The sequence below is a fragment of the Gopherus evgoodei genome, chromosome 1, assembly GCF_007399415.2.
Source record: "Gopherus evgoodei ecotype Sinaloan lineage chromosome 1, rGopEvg1_v1.p, whole genome shotgun sequence".
NCBI lineage: Eukaryota > Metazoa > Chordata > Testudines > Testudinidae > Gopherus > Gopherus evgoodei.
The window spans coordinates 113,411,439-113,430,056 of NC_044322.1; positions in this window are offsets into that span (position 1 = coordinate 113,411,439).

Consider the following 18,618-nt stretch of genomic DNA (forward strand, 5'->3'; position numbering starts at 1 on the left):
TGTACTAGTGCTAGTTGGAGTAGATGGCCTCTGCAGTGTGTATAGGAGAAATAGGAGTTACACTTTTCTCTGAGCAAAGCTTGTACTACACCGTATCTTCCAGAGAAGTTTGCAGCTCCATCAAATGCACAAGAAGTCATCCATCTGGGGTCTAACTGACAAGCATTTAACTCTTCTAAGATGTGGATTGTCACAAATGCAGCTGATCTGTCTTCTATAACTTGAACATCTAGAAATGCATGTACTGGCCTATCACTGACATCAAGATAACAATGACTTAATACTTGATGCCCATTTGCAGAGGTGCATTCATCAGCCATGTATGGAAATTTTCTGAATGTGGTGAGAGAATTCTTCACTTTTTCAGCTGCTGAGTCTTTCACTCTTGCACTGCATGCTTCTAGCCAGTAGTTGAGTTTCTTGCAGAAAGATAGTGAGCATTTGCTGGTGTTGTTCAGAACCAGTGTTCAACTTCAGGATGAACAAGTGACAATGCACTCGACACTGGCCTCCAGTTTGTAGTGTGCGGTATCTCTTGCTTAAATAGAAAGTATGATGCCACTGCCATGTTTCTTTGCATGAACTGTGTTGTGTCTCCAGCATTCTTAACAGCCTCATTAACACTCACCAGTGTTGTCCTTGGTCAATAGAGACTCAGAATTCAGAGGCGCTTTCACGTGAGTTCACCTCCCAGGTGCGGGTGAGAAGCTGCCTTGCTCATTCCTCCAGCTACTCACTTTTCTCTCTGGCCACTGATGTTCATTGTGCCACTGTTCACTCCATTGCTCTGTTGCCAATGGCCCTGTGCCATCATCTTCTGCTGCCATCTGCCACTGTGACCTCTGCGACTTGGTCTTTTGAGGTTCCACCCAATTCTCAGTGATTTCAGCTGAGCTCTCAGTGGGGGAACCTCCCTGCTAGTGAAGACTGGGTCGTCTCTTCCACAGAAATACTGTCCCACAGCAAGTCTAAGCACTTACACCTGATTATCAGCTCCTCATCAGCACAGGGCAGATAAGGAGCTGATAAAAAGCTGGAAGCAGTAGAGTGTGGGAGGGTGGAGCTCAACTTATATGATTTCTCTTGCTCTCAGGCAATTCCACAGCTCCCTATTTTTCAGTGGTTTGGTTTTGTGGGAGAGGTTGTTTAGTTTTACCCTCCATTTTGAATGATTCCACTTGCTAAAGACCCAGAGCCTTCCTGCCATGGATAAACTGGACTGACTGAAAAACTGTGTCAGTTATGTTTGAATCTCTCAACTTTCCAGCTCAAAATGCCTTTACAAATAGCCCTATTTACCCACAGATACAGCTGTCAGGCATGTCAAGGTTTAGATCAGGTTCATAAATGCAATAAAACCACAAAATATTTATGCCACAGACAGATCTGCCTTGGAAGATCAGATTCTAAGTACACTGGAAGATGTGTTTGCCTAAATTGCTCAGTGAGCACAATATACCAATAACACGCATATGGTCTTTATTCCCAATGCTGTGAGATGCTGAATGTTACCTGCAAGATGCCAAGAACCCACTCTGGGAATAGAGGGCAAAAAAATCTTGAAAGAGATCTGAGCTCCATGGAGGACAGAGGCCTTAGGGCATGATCGTTCTTTCCGAAGGCAGTTTAATCATTTAGCTGTCTAAGCAGTCATTACACATTGCTTTGTGAAACAATAGTTTCCTGCCTTTAATTAGCCTTTCCCTTTCCTTATTAGGATGCTGAAGAAAAATCGTTAGCTCTGGCATATTAGAGCCTGCTAAGGTGTTTGTACACCCTGTCATCTGCAGTGATTTCCAAAATAAATATTTCTGTAAAATCTTAAGACTCTCTCCTGTGATGCCCACAAGAAGTGAATCAGTAGTAACAGCTGAGCCACCAAGATGTGCGTATGCCTAGGCTGCATACATGTCTGATTGCATTGCTGTAACCCATGCTTCCTCACCCTCGAGCCCCACAGATTGTGTCACAGCTAGAATTAGGTTCCTATCCTGCAACCAAGTCTGTAAAGGCAGACATGTGGCTTCACAGAGCTCCTGACTTTATTGGGGTTCCATATGGGCTGAGTGGTCTGTCAGTGTAGATCTGATTAGATTGTAAGCTCTTGGGGGCACAGCATATATTCTATTTGCAAACCACCTGCCATGATTTGCATGCTGTAAAAACAATAGACCAAAACGAATGATTTTTTAAAAAAATGAAACAAGCCTTATTTGGGGGAGGGTCTCTGAGGAGTTGAAGTTCGCATATTTTATTGACTATAATACACATACATGATCATTTTAACTTTGTCTCTCCTTAACACAGGTGTCAAATTTTCTGAGGAGAGCCCCGTCCTGCGAAGATTTACACAGGCACTTCACTTTAAGCATGTTTTTAACTGAAGTCAATAGGTTGTTTTTTTTTATTTTTAACTCCTCATAAATTCATAATTGGATTACTCAGGTCCTTAACTTTCACCATGTCTGTAAATCTTTGCAAGATCGAGCCTTAGCTATTAAGAATGTGTTCTACTAAGAATCTTCTTTGCCTAGTTCTCCTAACAAAAAAAATGAGGGGGAAGCAAATACACAAGAGTTTTCAAAAGCCGGCTCCTTTCAAAAGAATTTTGACTTACTCAGGGGAAAAAAATGATAAAGCTTATTTGTTATGTTACCATGAGGTAACTTTTTTTTTGAGAAGTACAGAACAAGCAGTGAAATACAACCAGTCTGCAGTAAAATGAAGTGCTGAGGCAATGTAGCATAGTTAAATAGCTTTGACAGTACAAAGCTGGAGTCAGCATGAAAGTACAGAGAGCTTGTGTATTATGAATTTATAATGAGTAAAAGAATAATCCTATTGTGGAAATCTATTTAATGGATATTCTCAATACACAGCAGTTCGGCTTGCCTGTGAGAAGCTGATCTGTTTATCTTCTCATTTATAGAAGTGCACAAGCGCTCCACAGCTCCACACATGTAAAGCAGTGAATGCAATGGGGACATGGAGGAGCTGAACTTCTATTCAAAAAATAAGTGGAGCCGTGAATTTTGAAAAACATAACCAACCTGAATTGCTTATGTGCACCATTACTTCTCTTACCCTCTCTCATCCATTCAACTTCCTCTGCAAACTACTCTACGCTGGCACCAACAAAGTCCTCGCACTTTGAGAAGGAAAGTTCCTCTGTTTTGAAGTTAATATTGATGATGCCTATTGTAACTAATTATGGGGGCAGAGGCTGATCGAGCACACACTGGCGCTGGCAGAAGTTGGGGCCTATGTTAACAACAACAACTTAGATCTTTTTTTTTTTTTTTTTAGCCAAGCCATTAGGCATTACCTCTTAAAATCCTGATTTTGAAAACCACCCCTTCAGTGGGTATGTCCCTTTCAGAGGGTTGTCAAGATTTGACTCTACAGCTTTGTGAAAGTCGGGTTTCATACATTCACAGATTTCAAGGCCAATCTAGTCTCAGTTCCTGTATAACACAAGCCCATAGAACTTCCCCAGAATAATTCCTAGAGCATATATTTTAGAAAAACAGCCAATTTGATTTAAAAATTGCTAATGATGGAATGATGGAGCAAAGTGGGGGCTAGCCAGTTTATTCCACTGAAAGCAGCTTGTGCGATTATCTGCCTTGTGGGCAGGTGGCGTATGTGTGGTGTGCATTTGGTGCCCGGAGCTCGTGGCCCTCAGATACTAAGTATAGGCGCCTGAGGCCAGAGTGGCTGAAATAGAGTTGCTAAGGGAGACACAGAGGTACGCAGAACAGTACCACCTCCAGTGTGACAACCTCTGTGCTGTTGAGGAGGATGAAAGTCTTGGGGAAGAAGAACATCAAACTGGAGTGGAGGGAAACAATCCCCTAGTTGGGACCTTCCTTCCAGATGATGTCACAGTATCCTCTCACACTGAGGATACTCTTCCAGGGAAGGGGATCTCAGTTATGAGGAAAAGACTGATAACAGTAGTGAAGAATTTGAGAATTAGTTGGATTTGTGATGACCAGGTAGCAGCTGAAGACAAACAGGCAAATGAGAAAGAGTCCCATTCAGTTACATCACATGAAGATAGACAACTAAATACTGACAAATTTTATAAGTGTTTGTAGACAAATGCCAGAAGTCTAGATACTAAAATGAGTGTACTAGACTGCCTGGTATTAAATAAGGATATCGATATAATAGGCATCACAGAAACTTGGTAGAACAATGATAATCAATGGGACATGGTAGTACCAGGGTTCAAAATATATCAGAATGATAGAGTGGATTATGATGGTGGGATATTGACAATATATGTAAAAGAAAGCACAGATACCAATAAGATGAAAATCTTAAATTAATCAAACTGTACCATAGAATCACTATGGACAAAAATTCCATGCTTGAACAATAAGAGGATAGCAGTAAGAGTACGCTACCAGCCACCTGACCAGGAAGGTAATGGTGATTACGAAATGCTCAGGGAGATTAGAGAGGCTAAAAAATTAGAAAACTTAATAATAATGAGAGATTTCAAATATCCCCATATTAACTAGGTACATATGTCCTCAGGACGGGATGCAAAGATAAAATTTCTAGATATCATTAATGACAGCTTCTTGGAGCAGCTAGTCCTGGAACCCACAAGGGGAGAGACAATTCTTGATTTAGTCCTAAGTGGTGCACAGATCTGGTTTAAGAGGTGAATATAGCTGAGACGCTCAGTAATAGCAACAATAATACGTTCTTGTGTAGGAGAAAATAGCAAAGAAGCCCACCACAGTAGCATTTAACTTCAAAAAAAAGGGGAACTATACCAAAATGAGGAAGTTATTTAAATGGAAATTAAAAGGAACAGTCACAAGAGTAAATGGAAACTTTTTAAAAAACATCACAATAGAGACCCAAATTTAATGCATACCCCAAGTTAAAAAAAAATAATAAGAGGACCAAAAAATGCACAATGGATAAACAACAGAGTAAGGGAGGCAGTTAGACGCAAAAAGTCATCCTTTAAAAATTGGAATTGAAATCCAAGTGAGAAAAATAGAAAATAACTTCTTAACCCAGATAACATAATTCTTTTCAGCGGAAGTTAGCTGAATAGAAGGTGCAGAGGTGGAGTTGTTACAAAAGCCTGCATATTGTGACAAAGCAGCTCTGACAGCAAAGTTTGAAGAATCTGCCTCTATGGTGAAGGGCTTGTCAGGATCCAAATGTACAAGAATGGGAGCTGAGGTAAAAGATTTCTTTAACTGATCAAATACAAACTGTGCCTCCAGCAACCAGAAAGAGTGGACCCCCTTTCTGAGATATAGTTATTGGGACTACAAGGTGAAAGAAATTGATAATTTGAAACTGGCAGAAACTACTGAAATACTTCTTACATCCTTTTCGGGGTGTTCCATCCAGAAATGGCAGATACATTTTGTGGATCTACTGTCAGCCCTTCAGGGAAAATAATATATCTGAAGAATTCAATTGTATCTTTGTCAAACTCATATTTCTTCAGTTTGGTGTAAAGATAGTTTTGGTAGAGTCTGTTGAGAACGTGGTATATATGTTGTTCATGCAGCATCTGGTTTTCAGGAAAAAAAATGCCTCCAGGAATATTATCCAAATAAATAACCACTAACTGATCCAATATGTCCTGGAAGATATAGTTGACAAAATGCTGAAACATCACCAGAGCATTACACAATCCAAAAGGCATAACTAGATACTCAAAATGTCCATATTGGGTGCAGAATGCTGCTTCCACTTGTTACTCTTTCTGATTCAAACCAGGTTATAGGCCCTACAAAGGTCCATCTTAGTAAAATTCTTGTCTGAGTGGAGCCTCTCAAAGAGTTCATTAATAAGTGGCAAGGGTTTGTGATTCCGTCACCTTGTTCAGCATTCCATAGTCAGTGCTTCTTCATCATGAAAAAGAATATCAGTGTGCCCAACAGAGAGGTGCAGGGGGAAAGGAAACCTTTCTCCAAGTTCTCACAGAGCTTCTGGAGCTCAGGTTCTGGGAGGGATTATATCGAGCCAAAGGAGTTCTCAGCTCCAAGTTGTTGGTCAAACGGACAATGGGCAGGTGTGGGAAATTGCAGTGGGCTTCTTGTCCACAACATTCAAAAACTAATAGCAATAACTTTTTTAAGTACATCAGAAACAGGAAGCCTGCTAAACAACTGGTGGGGCCACTGGACAATCGAGATGCTAAAGGAACATTGTGGAGAAACTCAACGAATTCTTTGCATTGGTCTTCAGAGCTGAGCATGTGAAGGAGATTCCCAAACCTGAGCCATTCTTTTTAGGTGACAAATCTGAGGAACTGTCCCAGATTGGGGTGTCATTAGAGGAGATTTTGGAGCAAACTGATAAAATAAACAGTGATAAGTCACCACGATCAGATGGGATTCACCCAAGAGTTCTGAAGCAACTCAGATGTGAAATTGCAGAACCACTAATTGTAGTTTGTAAACTATCACTGAAACCAGCTTCTGTACCAAGTGACCGGAGGACCAAATGCACCAAATGATGTGATGCCAATTTTTAAAAATGGCTCCAGAGGTGATCCTGGCAATTACAGGCCAGTAAACCTGACTTCAGTAAAACTGGCTGAAACTATAGTAAAGAACAAAATTGTCAGATACATAGATGAATATAATTAGTTGGGGAAGAGTCAACATGGTTTTTGTAAAGGGAAATCATGCCTCACCAATTTAGTAGAATTCTTTGAGGGGGTCAACAAGCATGTGGACAAGTGGGATCCAGTGGATATAGTGTACTTAGATTTTCAGAAAGACTTTGACAAGGTCCCTCAGCAAAGGCTCTTAAGCAAAATAAGCTGTCACAGGATAAGTGGGAAGGTCCTCTCATGGAACAGTAACTGGTTAAAAGATCAGAAACAAAGGGTAGGAATAAATGGTCAGTTTTCAGAATGGAGAGAGGTAAATAGTGTTTTTTCCCAGGGGTCTGTACTGAGACCAGTCCTATTCAACATATTCATAAATGATCTGGAAAAATGGTAAATATGAGGTGGCAAAATTTGCCGATGATAACACTACTCAAGATAGTTAAGTTCCGAGCAGATTGCAAAGAACTACAAAAGGATCTCACAAAACTAGGTGACTGGAAAACAAAATGGCAGATGAAATTCAATGTTGATAAATGCAAAGTAATGCACATAGGAAAATATAATCCCAACTATACATATGAAATTAAATTAGCTGTTACCACTCAAGAAAGAGATCTTGGAGTCATTGTGGATAGTTCTCTGAAACCATAGATAATGAGAGAAAATATCATATTGCGTCTATATAAAATCCGTGTTATGTCCATATCTTGAATACTGCATGCAGATGTGGTTGCCCGATCTCAAAAGAGATATATTGGAAACGAAAAAGGTTCAGAAAAGGGCAGCAAAAATTATTAGGGGTATAGAACGGCTGCCATGTTAGGAGACATTAATAAGACTGGGACTTTGCAGCTTGGAAAAGAGACGACTAAGGAGGAATATGATAGAGGACTATAAAATCATGACTAGTCTGGAGAAAGTAAATAAGAAAGTGTTATTTACTCCTCATAAGACAAGCACTAGGGGTCACAAAATGAAATTAATAGGCAGCAGGTTTAAAACAAAAGGAAGTATTTTGTCACACAATGCACACTCAACTTGTGGAACTCCTTATCAGAGGATGTTGTGAAGGCCAAGACTATAACAGGATTAAAAAAAGAACCAGATTTGTTCCTGGAGGATAGGTCCATCAATGCCTATTAGCCCAGATGGACAGAGATTGTGTCCCTAGCCTCTGTTTGCCAGAAGCTGGGAATGGATGACAGGAGATGGATCACTTGATGATTACCTGTTCTGTTCAATTCTTATGGGGCACCTGGCATTGGCCATTGTTGGAAGACAGGACACTGAGCTAGATGGACCTTTGGTCTGACCCAGTATGGCCGTTCTTATGTTCTTATGTTCACATTGTTTTGGGACGCAAAATTGATGGCAGAGTCTTGAATCAAAATGTCCTGATTCTGTCCCCTAGTTGTATGCATAGATCATGGGTGATGAGCCAGGAAATACTTAGGATGATGGAGGAGTGAGGTGTATTGATCAAAACAAACTGTAGAACCTCCCCGTGATCCTGGAGTGTGGTAACAACTAAAGGTTCAGTTTGATGAGTAATTGGGCCAGAGGAGTAGGGGGATCCATCAATAGACTCCACCAAATCAGAGATGCTCTTGTGCTTGGTTGGAATATTGTGAACTCTGGCAACGGCTAAGTCCAAGAAATTGTCAGAGGCCCCGAAGTCCAGAAGCGCCCTCAGCTCAACCTCTGCCATAATGGGAGGTTGTAGCTAGACGGGCAGTCGGAGGGTGCTGGCACAGTGTCCATCCATAGCTAGGGTACCAGTATACGAAAGGGATGCAAGGTTCTGGAGTGAGGAGTGGACACAGTCTTAGCCCAGATGCCCTTATCAGGGGTGAGGTCTGCAGCCTTTCGGGTTGAGACACAGCCTGGTTCTTCACAGGGCATCCCAAATCATGGTGGCCAGATTGCCCACAATACAGGCATAAATGCCAAACATGATGCTAGTCCTTCTCTGAATCAGAGATGCAAGGCTGAACCCAGCTGATCTGCCTCGACCTCTGTGATGAGAATGTGGAATGGCGTCAGGAACTTGACTCTCCCTCCAGGCTGCATTCAGTCAGGTGGCCATCAGTACCTATACACAACTTGACCAGGGCATCCAGGTTGGGCGGCAGCTCCACCTGTCCCAGCTCATCTTTGATTTCCTCACTTAGGGCATGTCAGAAATGGTATCTCTGTACTGCCTCATTCCACTTGGTGTCTGCTGCCAGGTGCCGGAACTCAGAGGCAAATTGGTGACAGCCCTGTTTCCCTGACACATCCCCTGAAGCCAGTTCGCTTTAGACTTCATGTGATTTTTATTGTCGAACACAATTTCCATGGCTCCAATGAACTCTTCAAACCCCAGCAGGGGGCTAGCAGTCTCCAGAAAGGGAGAAGCCTAGGCCAAGGCCTCGCCAGTTAGTAGATTAATAGTAAGTCCTATTGGGTCTGGTTAGTGGAGAATGATTGGGGCCATAGCCTGGACAGGTGCTGGCACTGGTTCATGAAACCGGTTTACTCTTTATCATCCCCATCAAATGTATCCTACGCTGGAATCTTTGGCTCCTTGGAAGCCAGAGTGGCAGACACAGGTGGAATGGCTTGAGCCTGTAGGGCTGCTTTTTGTACCTGCAGGGCCATAACATGGGACTGTATGGTCTGCAGGATTCCCAAAGTGTCTGGCAGGGACAAGGCAGTCCTTATGGCAGTGTTTCTCAAACTGGGGTCCCTGCTTGTGTAGGGAAAGCCTCTGGTGGGCCGGGCCGGTTTGTTTACCTGTCCCAACTGCAGGACTGGCTGATCGCGGCTCCCCCTGGCCATGGTTCGCCGCTCCAGGCCAATGGGAGCTGCTGGAAGTGGCATGGGCCAAGGGACTTGCTGGCTGCCACTTCCCACAACCCCCATTGGCCTGTAGTGATGAATGGCAGCCAGTGGGAGCCACGATCAGCCACACCTGCGGTCGGGGCAGGTAAACAAACAGGCCCGGCCCACCAGAGGCTTTCCATACAAAAGCGGCGACCCCGGTTTGAGAAACACGGCCTTATGGAATCATCTGAAAGGCAGTCTATCCACTTACCCATCTTTGTTCAATCTTTTTGGGCTGCTCAAACTGTCAGAGACCAAGTCTTGTGCGGTCTAGCCTAATGGTTAGAGCAACAGTCTGGCCTCCCAATTAGAGCTGAATCCAGCCAGGGTGGGGTCCTGGAGATAAGCCAAAGATCAGAGCTGGGAGTCAGAAGCCAAAGCCTGAGCCAAAAGGTAAGCCAGAGTTACAATCAGAAGGTGTAACCAATACACCTCTACCCTGATATAACACGACCCGATATAACATGAATTCGAATATAACGCAGTAAAGCAGTGCTCCGGGGCGGGACTGCGCACTCCGGTGGGTCAAAGCAAGTTCAATATAACGCTGTTTCACCTATAACACGGTAAGATTTTTTGGCTCCCGAAGACAGCGTTATATTGAGGTAGAGGTATAGTTGGATCCCAGAGTCGTAACACAAAGCTGAAGCCGCAGGGTTAACCAGAGTCACTACCAGGAGGTTCAACTGAGGGTCAGAAGTCAGGATGGAGTGGGATGCTGTGGCAGGAACAGGTACAGGCAAAGACTGGAGAAGAAAGAGAACAGGAGCAGGTACTGGCTAAAGATAGCAGAGGCAGGGACAGGACCGAGCACAGCTGCAGGCGAGGAACACATTGAGCAGCTACTGGGCTGCTGCTACTACTGAGCTTAGATATCAGCCTTCTGTATCCTGTCAAGTGCCTCAGTCAGACAGCTTCTGTCAGGGCCAGCTGTATTCATCAGGTTGTCAGGAGACTGGCTCTGCAGCAGGTTGGCTACAGACACTAGCGCTATGAGGCATGTTCTCTAATCCTTTAATAATTCTCCTGGCTCTTCTTTGAACCCTCTCCAATTTATCAACATCCTTCTTGAATTGGGGACAACAGAACTGGACAGCGTATTCCAGCCGAGGTCTCACCAGTTCTAAATACAGATGTACTCTTTATTCCTACTTGAGATTCCCCTGTTTATGCATCCCAGGATCACATTAGTCTTTTTGGTCACAGCATTGCACTGGAAGCTCATGTTCAGCTGCTTATCCACCACAACCCCCAGACATTTCTCAGAGTCACTGCTTCCCAAGATAGAGTCCCCCACTGGGCTGAAAAAAGATCTTTTCCATCTCAGATTTAGTTTAACTGTGGTATACTTTATGAGAACATGCTAAGAAACATATACAATTCTATGATTCTATGATCTCTTCTGAAACAGAAAAGTGAAAACTGGCGGAAAAATAAGACAAAAAGCCCTTAGCAACTGAAAGAGGAAGATTCAGCAAGCCTCTTGGCAAAATGGCCACTACAATTCCTTGACTCTGCTCAATTTAAAGGGACACACACACGCATAAAAAGATATGCTGACAGAAGATGCCACAGGAGGATAATCCTGCCATAGGAACGTTATCTGGGATCAGGAAATCACCAAGGAAGTAGCTGCTTCTGTTTTGTATGTTATCTTTATATCACAAGTATATAATCCTGGGGTTATCATGTGATGAATATCTATTGATTAGCCACATAAATAGCCAGAACACCTACCTACCTCAGCCAAGTTTAAATTAGTGTTTTAGAATAATAATTTACCATTTTTCAAATAAATGTAATTTGAATAGTTTAGTACCCCATTTCCTTGGTAAACTCTGCCTCCCCTTTGTGTGTTTACTACTCAAGAAACACACAGTTAATTGGCTTAACTGTTTCTTCCTAGAGGTTTATGGGGGTGCCCACATACAGCCTGACTCATTTTTGGTGCATCCTATATATTATCAAGTAACTGTGGGAGAAATCTGTGTCAATTTGAGAAAGAAAGCCCCACTTACAATAAGTGAATACATTCAAGCTTGGTTTTCAACCATCCAGAGCCTGTTTTCTTCTTTTTCCCTTCCCTCCCACTTTATTTTAGGTACACTCTTTTGAATAAACTGTAAACCCAACAATATAAAGCTCTATGGTCAAATCCTGCACTCTGCACTCAGGCAAAATTCCTATTAGTTCCAGTGGCAGTTTTGCCTGAGTAAGGAGTGCAGGATTTGCTGTAACGTCTTTTCCTGCCTCCCATGTATTGATCTCTCTCTCTCTCTCTGTCTCTCTCACACACACACACAGGATGTTGGCTACAATGACACATTGCAGGCCTTTCTGTTAAAGCTCAAGGCACTAAACCATTCTGACAATAGGGTTCTGCTAAATAGCAGTGTTGCTGTTCTATTTATTATTAATAATCCAAACAAAGAAAAGAATCACTTTTTATTCGGTGATTTTTTTTTCAACTGCTTGTAACATGTGGTAGATTTACAGAACTGGAAACAAAATTCTGTTTATCTGCAGAACAAATATAACGTTTGCAGTGATGCTGCCCCACTCCTGGTGTGCCTCCAAATGCTAATCTTGGGAGACTACTCATGGGAATGAGAAGCAAGTGCTTATGCAGTTTTTGACTTGTATGTTGAGACTGCACAAAATAGGTGGTATATGTAAAGTCTACCAGGCTCTGAATAGATGTAATCGGCACATCTCACACCCATCCTATGAACATCACTCCTTCCTGTGCTGTTAATCTTCTGGACAGTGCTAGCCAACTAAGGGTTTGACTGCCAAGGGAAGTTTGTAGCTGCTTTGTGCTGCTGAAACCTCCACCACATGGCTGACTTTCTGCCTCAGAGGCCCTCTATGCCAGCAGATGCCAATATAGGATCAGGACCAAGTCTGGACCATTGAAGCTAGAGAGACAAATTTAGATCAGAGAAGTCCATCTCAGCTGGAGTGCAACAAAAGGGAATTGCTCTGTGGGATCCATTACTGCAGGTTATTGAAGAGAAATGAAGTTCCAGCTGTAAATTGAAGTTTGGAACCTTGAGTTGCCTGGATAGCTTGCTGCAAAGCATCTTCTTGTCATGCATTGTAATAGTAATCACAGTTACTAGTGTGCAATACACGGCCCAGTGTCAGATCATGCTGACAAATGTTCCTTCTGAAGGGGTAAAAAGTCAAAGCATGTCTTAACATTTTTAGGGGTTATTTAATTGAGATTTTAGAGTTATGTGCACAAAAGCTTGAAATTCTCTTTCCAAAATCATATACTGGGGATGCAAAGAAGAAGATGAATGACACATCTGAAGAATAGTGTTGTGGCTTATAGTGCCAGTTCATATATGTTTCTTGCATACTGGGACAGTTTTTATGACTATTAAGCATATTGATAAGGATACTAACTGGATGGGATGGAAGATACCTTCTCCATAGAACAGGGAAAGGGTCATGAATGGAAGATACCAACCTTTCAAAATAATGGAATCTGTTTTATTTTATTTGTTCAGAAAAACCTAGGGAATTCTTTATGAAAAATGGAAGCTAAAACCATTAAGATTGTTGGGTTATAACGCAGATCAGGAAATAGAAGAGTTGAGTGTGCAATTCTTACTCTAACTCTTGTGTTTTTGTATTACTATATAATCTTCCATTGTATCCTTATACACTGTTTCTCAATTAATTCAATATGGGTGAGATTTTCAAAAATGCTCTATGTTGGACTAAATTCTCCTGTTAACGTTGATGATTAAACAGTCATTGATTTCTCCGGAAGTTGAGTTAGGTCCAATGCCTAGCTCAGTGAAAATCCCAGAGTGCATAACATATCTGTGAAAACATATACTTACACAAAACAAATACTGTATATACTTAAAATTTGAATATATTTACAAGGGGACACAGGCATGGCTGTACATATGGCTTTAACTGTATCATTTCCTGTCTTTTGAGGGCTCTCCTTAACATTCTCCTAACATCATTTTCTTGATGGAGTATAACTTGAGCTAAGATTTCTCTCATTAATAGACACTTCCAATCCTTTCAAATTATATTTTGGCCAAATGAAAATATCTTAGATCTTGTAAGTGGAACCTAACTGCTGACTTTTCATGGTACAGTGTCATATGAAGATAGTTCTGGTATTCCATGATATAAATATCTTGTAGTTTTCTATAGCTATTCAGAAAATAAAATCTCACTGTTGCTCCATTGCTGTGACAGACTTCAGGATAATGAAGGATGGTTGGAGTGAGTCTTAGGAGAATTTGCCCTGTAAAATCTTGCATTAGACTCTACTATAAATATATTAGAGATATCTCCAAGATCTCATCTTATACAATTTTATATCATCAGTATATTTCCATTAAGACAGAAATTCCTTTTTCAAGGACACACTGGTTAAACAAGTCCACATATAGTATGTTTCACTTGTCCTTGGATTCACACAAAATGCAAGAATACATTAAAACTTACATAGTGACTTATACACTGTGATATAGCACGGCCAGAGGGCAGCAGGAGAGTGATAGATGGGAGATATATAAGCCCCAGGATGATGAGAGCTTTATTCCCTATAGAGGGAAGAGAGGCTGCTACAGGTTAATTAGAGTACCTGAAACCAATTAAGCCAATGAGAGCACCTGAAGCCAGTCACCTGATAAAACCCCCCTGCATCAATCAGACAGTTGGAGGAGTTGAAGCAGAGTGGTTTGGTGTTGGAGCAGAGAACAGTTTGGAGGAAAGCAGTTTGAAGGTGTTGATGCAGAGTGGTTTGGTGCTGGAGTGAAGAACAGTTTGGAGGAGAGCAGTTTGAAGGCATTGAAGCAGAGTGCTTTGGTGTTGGAGCAAAGAATAGTTTGGAGGAGAGCAGTTTGAAGGAGTTGAAGCAGAGTGGTTTGGTGTTGAAGTGGAGAGCAGTTTGGAGAAATGCTGTGCCGGGCCAGAAGACCAAGACCCTAGGTAAAGGGAAACCCGGCTTGTGCAGAGCAGAGAGACTCTGCAGACACAAGGAGTTGGGAGAAACTTGGCCCAAGCGGAGAGAGGGCAGGAAGCCCCACAAGCTGAAGGGCCATAAAGGGAAGTAGCCCAGGGGAAGGAATTGCTAGTTCAAGTGGTTTACCGCTATTCCTAGGGCCCCTGGGCTGGGACCCCGAGTAGAGGGTGCCCCGGGTCCCTCCCTGTCCACTCCCCTCTTCTGAGACACTAACGGGACAGTTTATACCCCAGCTCAGAGGTGAGAAACGGTGCCCTGAACCCCCACAAGAAGAGAAAGTGTGGGACCCATCATAATAGTGCTGGCAATTTGCCACAATACTGATTTTTTTTTTCAGATATCAAATCATTTAAGAGCCATAAACTATACTGTGTTTTTAAAGAAATAATGGTGCTATCTTAGTTATTTCAAAGATACTTGTGGGTTTTTAAGCACTGAATTTCTATAAGAATTCCTTCCATCTTGTGCTGCCACTTTGTACAAAGTGAGTGCAATATGGTTTTAATTGGCTTCTATTTAGATTTGGGAGAGTCTTACACCCCTTTGCACAGATATAAATAGCTACACAAGGAGCAAGGTAGTGGAGAAACAGGTCTCTTATGCCACTTGGGAGGGGACTCCTGTCATGGTATAATTCCCCACTCTGAACCTTAGCGTCCAAAAGATGGGGTACCAGAATGAATTCCTCTAAGCTCAATTACCAGCTTAGAACCTGTAGCGCTGCCACCAACCAGGAATTCCAGTGCCTGGTACACTCTGGTCCTCCCAAAAATCTTGCCTGGGGATCCCCAAAACCCAGACCCTCTGGATCTTAACACAAGGAAAGTAAACCCTTTCCCTCACCGTTGCCTCTCCCAGGCTTCCCCTCCCTGGGTTACCCTGGAAGATCACTGTGATTCAAACTCCTTGAATCTTAAAACAGAGAGGAAAATGCACCTACCCCCCTCCTTCTCTCTTCCCCTCCCAGATTCTCCCTGAGAGAGACAGTAATCCTAACACAGAGAGAAATTAGCCTCTCTCTCTCCCTTCCCTCCTTTCTCCCCACCAATTCCCTGGTGAATCCAGACCCAGTCCCCTGGGGTCTCACCAGAATTAAAAAAAATCAGGTTCTTAAACAAGAAAAGCTTTTAATTAAAGAGAGAAAAACAGTAAAAATTATCTTTGTAAATTTAAAATAGAATAAGTATAGGGTCTTTTAGCTATAGACACTGGGAATACCCTCCCAGCCTAAGGATACAAGTACAAATTAAAATCCTTTCAGCCAAATACACATTTGAACTCCTTCCAACCAAATACACATTTGCAAATAAAGAAAACAAACATAAGCCTAACTCGCCTTATCTACCTAGTACTCACTATTCTGGACATATAAGAGACTGTATCAAAGAGATTGGAGAGAAACCTGGTTGCACATCTGGTCACTCTCAGAACGCAGAGAGAACAACAACCAAAAACTAACAGCACAGCACAAAAACTTCCCTCCTTCAAGATTTGAAAGTATCCTGTCCTCTGATTGGTCCTCGGGTCAGGTGACAGCCAGACTCACTGTTCTTGTTAACCCTTTCCAGGCAAAAGAGATATGAAGCACTTTTGTTCTATTAACTCTTACTTATCTGTTTATGACAACTCCAAATAGAGGAATGTTTATAGGAAAATATTTCCCCCATATTCCCTGATCACTCTTGGTATGTCATACAATTAAGTCTAAGGTTACATAAGCCAATAGACTTCAAGATAATTCAGTGAAATCATATAGGTACTTCTAAAAACAGATAATGCACCCAAGCCAGCTTTCCTGCAGTCTGTAATTACTGCCTCCCCTGTCTATTAAATGTCATAATCCTGAGTCATCTTATTACCATTAGTTACAGAATGACTAGGTTTGTTAAATATGTCAGCTAATCTACTAAAGTTTGATTTAATGGCAGTTAGTATATTATGCATCACATTAATCCATTAACGAAAGCAACACCTGCATGACTACTAGATCCTCTTTTTGATCTGTATTCAAACAATACATAGATTTAAAATGAATGCCCAGTGTAATGGGAACATTTGTCAAAGCTCTGGTGCTCTATTCAGAATTTAAGGAAGCACCCGTTAATATTCCCCCATTGTGTATCTTAACTGAGCATTGAATGTGGGAGTGATATATCTATGTAAAGTGATTAAGCAATGTCTTTTCAACCATATCACTGCAGTGATTGATAACATTCCTTTCATAATGGATATGGGCACAGTTTAAAATTTCTAGTTGTGGCTTCTTGCTGCAGTTGGAGGGGTTTAGTTAGGTAAATAAGACTGAATCTTTTTTTTTAATCTTATGTGGTTTTAGTATAAACAAAATAATTGGAACTAATCACTTGAGTAAGGTATCAGGAGGTACCCGTGTTAGTCTGTAGCCACAAAAACAACAAGGAGTCCGGGGCACCTTAAAGACTAACAGTTTTATTTGAGCATAAACTTTTGTAGGTAAAAACCTCACTTCTTCCAGTGCAAGAATCTGAAGAAGTGGGTTTTTTTACCCATGAAAGCTTATACCCAAATAAATCTGTTAGTCTTTATGGTGCCACCAGACTCCTTGTTGTTTTAATTTGAGTAAGGTAAGCAGGAGCCAACCCATGACCAGAACTGGTTGGCAAAATTTATAGAGTATACCACTGCAACACACTCTGTTCATGTATGGCAGATAAAAAAAAAGGTGGATTGGAAGAAAATATAGATCATTTCAACAAAGTCTTGGTAGTGCAAGTGTTAGGGATGTTTTTAGAGTGTTGCATAGAATAGCTGCCAGGCGTCATTGATTTGAGGTCAGAGGACAGTTGATGTCAACATGATGTCTGGCTCTTCCATCTACATATGATTGCATTTTGAAAATCTGGATCTTCTTGCTCTCAGACTGTTGGTCATAACAAGTGTTAAATTTTTGTAGCTCATTGGGCCTTTGGGCTGTGATCTGTGTCTCTTCCTCATCCTAACTCAGTCAGAACTTCTATTCACATGAACTCAACTCATTCTTCAGAACCCCCTTAATCTTCTAAGTTTCCTTTCCTTAGCCCTCAGGATGCTTGCTGTTCATTGCCTTCCCCATGCTTCCTCCTTGACAGAGTCACCTTCAGGCTGGCTCCAGGCACCAGTGAAGGAAGCAGCAAATAGTTCATCTGTTGCTGGGGCAGCATATCGGGTCGGTGGTGGCAGCATTTTGAAGGCAGCTCAATTGGCCCGCTTCCAGCTTTGGCGGCAATTCGGCAGTGTGTCCTTCACTCCCTGTCTTCCTCTTCAGCAGCAGCTTAATCGGGTGTTTCTTTTCTTTTCACCTCTTGGGGTGGCCAAAAAGCTGGAGCTGGCTCTGCTCCTTGATCCCCCGAAGTACCTTTACCAAGAGGTTTCCAATAGCACTGAGAGCCTTAGCTCTAGTCATGATAACAGGACAACAATAACTCTCAGTTACCAGCAGGTATAGTTTCCATGGCCAAGGGGTACAGTCAATGCCATCTTTGTCTCCAGGGTCTACATCTTGTTCCACAGTAGACAGAGACTTTAGCTTTTTATTTCAGGCATGTTTCACAGATGTTTGCTAGCCAACGGCTAAATTATCACCTGTTTTTCCTATCTTCTCCATCTTTTCACTTGTATCTCCCCTCTTCACTCTCTCACAAATGTGCCTGCCAGGATTCTCTGTTCAACTTTCTTGTAAGGTTACCACAAATTCCAACAATATATTTAAGTAGTAATTAAGAACACACACACAGACACAGACACACACACACACACACAGATTGTACTTATTAGTAACCCTGCAAACAGAAGAAAATATGATGGTGATTCCACCAGTGATTTCTGCTTCAGCACTCCCATGCCCAGCCATTGTAAACACCAACAAAAATAATCAGTCCCCACAAGGAATGTACAAAGCAAAAGGCAATTTATGATGCATTTCCGTGACAAACTATGCTCCTGAAATTATCTCTCAAGAGTAATTTTGCCCTCGTCTTTTTCCTCCTTTCCCCTACTCTGTCATGATCTGTTAATTCATTCTTGCATTCAATAGTTTAATTTAGGGCTTATCCTGCATTTCTTAAGTGCCTAAAATTTCCACTGAGTTCAGTGGGAATTTTGGAGGTACAAGGAACGCAGGGTAAGCCCCTCAGAC